At 39.1% G+C, this 6000-nt stretch overlaps 1 long non-coding RNA gene across 1 annotated transcript in view; it reads left to right on the forward strand.

The window, feature by feature from the left end:
* The window catches only part of LOC122803376, a 752949-nt gene extending 747716 nt beyond the window's left edge, over window positions 1-5233 (forward strand). Inside the window, exon 3 of the long non-coding RNA XR_006365112.1 lies at window positions 5132-5233. This is a non-coding gene — a long non-coding RNA (uncharacterized LOC122803376). The remainder of the gene's footprint in view (window positions 1-5131) is intronic.
* Window positions 5234-6000: the final 767 nt, after the last annotated feature.

The raw sequence follows: 6000 nt of genomic DNA on the forward strand, positions 1-6000 counted from the left end.
GGGACTTGCACTAGAGTAGAAGTACTAAGCACGTGCGAGCCTGACTGCCATTTTGTAGTTAGCTGTTGAGTGCGAACGTGTATGTATGTAAGCTCTGTTTATTAGCTTGTTCTTTAATGATGCTGCTATCCATCCGGATGTTTGTATATATTAAAGCATCAGAACGAATCCCCAAGCCGCCTTATTTGTATTAGAGATGAACAAGCAACAGATCCTATAGAGGTATTAGAGATATTTCAGAAGTTTTATGAAAATTTGTATAAAGCAGAGGAATCTGGAAACCAAGAGCGAGCACAAATCAAAATATTTATGAAAGGCTTAATTATTCCAAGATTAGAGGAAGATGAGGCTCAACAACTAGTGGTTAAGATAGGAGAAGGAGAAGTAGTAAAACTGGTGATATAGAATTAGTCTCCAGGAGCAGATGGTGTTTTTGTGGAAGCTTGGAATTTAGAATGGAAGACACTGGTAAACATTTAGAAGATTTTGTTTAATAGTGTTTTAGGAGGGAAAGCACAAGGTTCTTGGAAGAAAGCTGTGGTGACTGTATTACCCAAAGAAGCTGAAGACCCGTCAGACCCTGTCTCGTATGCACTCATTTCAGTTTTTAATCCATGATTGTAAAGTGTTGGCCTGTTCTTGCTAAAAGAATAACAAAGGTGCTGCCAAAACATATAGGCATGAATCATAGTGGTTTTGTGGATAGGAGGCAAACATTTGATAATGACTCAGAGAAGCAGAATGTAAGAAAATAGTGCTGCTGTTGGTGGGTCTTGTTACAGAGAAAACTATAACAGAGTAAGTTGAGATTTTGAGTAGGTCAGTGGAAGTATTTGCATTCTCTGATACAGTAATAAGGGTAATTGAGGTCATATGAAGGATCAAAGGCAAGAACTAAAGTGAGAGTGTTCCTCTCAGATTAGCTGTGTTTGAGTAAAGGAACCAGGTAGGGGAGTCCTCTTTCCCCATTATTTGCTTTGTATATAGAGCCATTAACAAGGAAAATAAGGGTCTCAGAAATTGGAGGATAACCAAGAAAAAAAAAAGTTGGCTTTATTTGCAAATGAAGTCACGCTGTACTTGAAACTCTCTTAAAATGTTCCAACATAGACGTCCTTTTCGGGATTATCAAGTCTTTTTTGTGATAGAGAATTGCTGAAGTTAAAAACTATAGCTGTAAATTATGTACCCATTCTTGACTTGGTTCAGCAATGGAGATGAGTTGAAGTATTTCGGAGTCTTTTGTTATGGGAGCTAGAGATATGTGGGATGAGACCAAAAAAAGATAATACAAAATCGGAGAAGCTGGAAGATAAAGATGCAAGCAGTGAAAATGTTTAGTCCCATTAGTTTATATAGAGGTGAGGCATGTTTGTAATGCCCAGAGGAGAAGCAGACAGCTATAAAGAGTTGAAGGAATTTGTCTGGGAGGGAAAAAGGGCAAGAGTTAAGTGGGATAAATTGATCCTCCCAATAGAACAAAGTGGTTTCGAACTACACATTTAAGACCCATATATATTGGCACAAGCAGAGGTTATAATTTAAATGGACAAGGATAATGATGTGGGGAGGGGGTCGAGGAGGAAGGAGATAGTGAGATTTTCACATCCTTGCAGAGAATAGCTACCATACAGAATATTTTGTTAATCAAGTTGCAGAAAGTATTCCAAGTAGTAAGCCGGTACTGGAATGGAGAAAGGAGATTTTGCCAATAAGGAAGACTGCAGACATGGGTACTGAAAATGGGCAAGTGGGGGCTGACATTTACTGGAGAAAATTGGCAAGGGAATCAAGTTATTGGGAGCAAATAATTAGAGTGAGAGATGTGATAGAGTGGGATGATGCCAAGAAGTTTGGACTGCAGGATAGAGACTGCCTTCCTCATCAGGGACTGATATCCTAAAAATAGGCAGAGAGAGAGAGAGGGATGGGAAGTCCTAAGTGAAGGACCTGCACTGGTAGAATTTCTAGTGAATCTAGAAGAGAAGCTGCTGTTAAAATTGGGATAAGTATTGGCATAATCAGTATTGTATGGTAACTGTAAAAAATTTATCAGTGGAGGTTAGAAAAGATTGGAAAGATTTAAGAGATACTGGAAAGCAGTTTACAATGTAAAAGAGGTGTTCCTCTGATAGGCAGCAAATGTTGGAGTTGTGATGGGTAAGAAAGCGGTAGCTGGGAACACGATTTTGGGGGAATATAATGAGCTGGTGGCTTTTAAAAAATCTCTTTATAGGGTACTGGCAGAAATATTGGAGGAACAAATGACTGTAACTAAGGAAATTATTTTTTCTTTGAGCTGCGACACAGGATCTGAATTGCCTGTGAATAGTAAAGCCTTAAGTTTAATTCTTTTGGCTGCCAAAAAAAGCAATTACTAGAAAACTGAACAGATGAGTGTATTTGAAATATTGAAGAGAGAGAAGAACTATAACAGGGAGCATTAGAAAAGCAAAGGAACAAACTACATTCAGATAAATGGAATTTGTGGGAACAATACATGCAGAGTAATGTTTAGCAGTGAGGTTTAAGGGAAGTCAGGAATTGGGTGATTAATGTTTTACTGAGACAGAGTTGCTGTAATGAAAGAAAACCTGTTATGTATAATGTGTGTAAATGGAAGAAATGTTGCTATGGTTATTTTCTTTTCAGTAAATTATCACTTAAAACATACACAAATTTAATAAAGGTATTAGCTATCTATGTAATGTGCACCAAAACGAACACTGCACGGCAAGGATTAACGTGGAAGCATTCAAACTAAGTAATGAGTAAAAAATGAGTATCATGAACAGTCCACGAACAGGCAGGCTATAACTTCTCTTATAATAAGACTGCAGCAGAATTATAGCAAGATCCAAACGACACTTTCTGTAATAAAATAACTTTTTACTAGCTTGAAGTATCGTTTGGCTCTTGCTATAATTCTGTTGCAGTCTTGTTATAAGAGAAGTCATAGCTTGACTGTTCATGATACTCGTTTTTTATCTGTGTAATGCATCTTTCTTTTAAAAAAAATGTGTGTTAAATCTGCTGGAGCTTTTCTCTTGACCTCCACTGAAAATGTACTTTGTTCAGGTTAACTTTCCTGGTAAACACAAATAAAACAGAAACAGAATTACAAGTATTTGATATTAGTTAGCTGACCATATTGCATTGAACCAGTTTTTATTCCACTGAGTGGCTAGCTGTTACACGGCTGTCCTACTGTATAGAGCAGTGGTCCCCAACCACCTGGCCACAGAACAGTACCAGGCCGTGGATCATTTGGTACCGGGCCACCAGGCATGGAGTGAAACAAGTCAGTGTGTGTATGTTTGTGTACGATTATGTTTGTGTCTATCTGCATGTGTGAGTGAATGCATGCATGAAAGAATGTGCATGTGTGTGAGAGGACGAGACTGTTTATGAGAGAAGGAGACTGTGTGTATGAGAGAGTGAGCAGTGAGATCGATTGAGCCATTATTTTACACTCGATAAGCAGTGCTTTTGCTGTTTAGCAAGTGTAAAATAAAAGTCAAGGAAACCGAAAAAGTGTGTGTGTGTGTGTGTGTGTGTGTGTGTGTGTGTGTGTGTGTGTGTGTGTGTGTGTGTGTGTGTGTGTGTGTGTGAAATACATGCATGCATGAAAGTAGGAGTCCGTGGGTGTGAGAGAAGGATGTTGTGAGTGAGAATGCATGCAAGTAGAAGAGTTCGTGGGTGTGAGAGAGGGATGTTGAGTGTGAGATCCCTTGCAGTAGCAATGAGGTTTGCGTACCTCTCAACCATACCACTCGACCTCTGCCACAGTAATGGACACACACCTCTTAGAGCAAGAAATCAGGACAAAGCCAAAAGTAATTGTGGAACAAAGGCCCCAAAATAGGGGCACTTTTAAGTACTGCTCTTACAAACTTAAAGTAGGTAGAAATACAGGTTTTGCATTGGCATGTATTTTCTGAAGAGTATGAAGTCTGAAACTCAACTGTCTCATTATTTTCTGAATTCGCACCTCAAATGATCTGCCAGTGATTCGTTAGAAAACAACACTTTTATGAGAAACAGACCAAAAATGTTAGGCAAAAATCTGGACATCCTGCAGAAATCTGTACAATTGAGAGGCATGCTGGACAGAGCCAAATAAGTGGGACAGATTTTAAATATTGCTCTTATAAACTTAGAAAGTCAATGAGATTGCCATTAGGGTTACGTACCTCTCGACCATAGTAGATCAATGTTATGCTGTTAAGCAGAATGTACACTTGGAAATTTATTGTCAGTTGTCTTTTTATTGTACTTTGGTGCTTTTCCCCTGGCTGAAAATGGACTTCTAGTCCATTCAGGCCTCCTTGGTAAACAAATGTCAAGTAGATATTATGCACTTTGTTATACACACGTGATGGCTGGTCCTTGGAAAATAGTCTTACATGAAACTGGTCCTTGATGCAAAAAAGGTTGGAGACCGCTGGTTGAGAGAATAGTGAGCACCACAGTTGATGCCTAAAGCAGTTGGTCTACACAACATTTCTTCTTCCCAGAAGGCACCACCTGGAGTCTGTGGTGCTGTTCATGACTCCAGTTTGTAGGGGTGTTTGAGGTGGAAACACACAGCATATTTTTTTTGGAGGTATGGGACCCACTCAGAGACACTAAGATAATATGCAGTCTCCATACATGCATTAGCAAAAGGTTAGGATCCAACCCTGTTTTGTATACTTGGTAGGTGAAGAGCTTAAGTATTATACCATTTGTCTGTGCAAACAATAGGAATAAAATGTTTAGCACTTACCAGTCATGACTTCAGTTAAATTTTCACTAGTTCATACAAATAAAATGAAATTTGCATGCTTTTTGAATGTTTCTCTTTTTTTTCCAGATTGAAGCAAAACTTTCTGTGCGTTCTTCAGAGGGTGTTGCACTGACCATGATGGTTGGGGAGAATGTGTAGACCCGTAGCTCTGGATGATGTCACAGTAAACACTGCAGTTAGCTAGAATTAAATGCTGAGATTAACTTTATAGATTAATAGTGATATGTTTTGGTTCAACTATGATGCTGTTGCCCTGAGTTTTGCCATCTTAAATTAGCTTATTGTCAGAGCTGATGTGATTACACTGAAGGTTAACAGAATTTTGTTTCTTTCTGAATTTAGGGGGCCTGGATATCTGGGCCATAACACCAGAAGAGCAAGCAAAGTATGACCAGCAGTTTGTAAGCTTAAAGCCTGTAGGTGGATTCATCACTGGTAAGATACATCAGTCGTGTTTTCTTTTTTTTTAAACTCTGGCTGGTATTTTTTGTTAATACTTGTTCAAGATATGCTAATTAATGTAGAAAGAACTTGTACACATGTAATTTATTTTTGTGTTTATCAAACATTTGCTTACTGGGAAAGTCTAACTGAGACGGAGCCCATTTTCAGTAGAAGCCTGGGGAGAAATGCTCTAGACTCATGTCTTTGGAATATGGGAGGAAACTGGAGCACCCAGCGGAAACCCACACGAACACAGCAAGGGCATGCAGACTCTGCACAGAAGGCACCCCGGTCAAAAATCGAACCAGAGAACCTGTTGCTGTGAAGTGACAATGCTAACCACTGTGCCACCCAATGACTGTGATTTCTTTCTGTGGTATCGAGTGTTGCATGTTTTGAGGTAGATCATGAAAAATTAACATGTCAAATGATTTCCATATGCAGTTTGACTGTCTAAAGATAACATGCAGCCCTGTTTATAGTTTCACTTTTAAAAACTTGTAACATGATGTTCTTCTATTCACTTGCTGCAGTATTCTTTACTTGAGGGATATCCCCACTAGAAGGTACCCAACATCAGCCAGAATACAGAAGTCTTTTGCCACTATAGTGTATGTTTGACATCAGCTGCAGTCGGACGTAGACCATAAAAAGGGTGTACATATGTACCATCCCCAGAACTACTCTGCCACCAGTCAGAATGCCAGCTCTGACCGTTGGTACAGTTTCCAGTGTTTCTGACTTCTGTTTTCAGATAAGTCCCTGTT

The sequence above is a fragment of the Protopterus annectens genome, chromosome 5.part1, assembly GCF_019279795.1.
Source record: "Protopterus annectens isolate FY-2018-M chromosome 5.part1, PAN1.0, whole genome shotgun sequence".
NCBI lineage: Eukaryota > Metazoa > Chordata > Ceratodontiformes > Protopteridae > Protopterus > Protopterus annectens.